This window comes from Mesitornis unicolor, unplaced genomic scaffold, assembly GCF_000695765.1.
Source record: "Mesitornis unicolor isolate BGI_N332 unplaced genomic scaffold, ASM69576v1 scaffold49849, whole genome shotgun sequence".
NCBI classification, from domain to species: domain Eukaryota; kingdom Metazoa; phylum Chordata; class Aves; order Mesitornithiformes; family Mesitornithidae; genus Mesitornis; species Mesitornis unicolor.
In genome coordinates this window covers 7,847-8,146 of record NW_010208849.1, presented here as the reverse complement: position 1 = coordinate 8,146, position 300 = coordinate 7,847, and positions in this window count along the sequence as shown.

Below are 300 nucleotides of genomic sequence, written 5' to 3'. Positions count from 1 at the left end.
AACCAGAATCACAATGCATGTATCTTTTAAGTCTAAAAACAGCCATTATCTATGAAGAAATAGCAATTTTTCTGCCAAACCCCCAAATTCTGCTTTTCCTCTCCCTTCTATCCCATTGTCAGACCAGTATAACTCAAAGTGCTTCTACTTATTAATTCCGGCCAAAGAAAATGATGAGCATAAGCTGGTTTAGTGACATTTTATTAAAGTAATTTTTCAGGTTCCACCCTCCCCCTCCACATATGTGCAAATTTCTTCTTCTGGCAGTAAGCCACACACCAATTTTGAGGTGGAAAACAG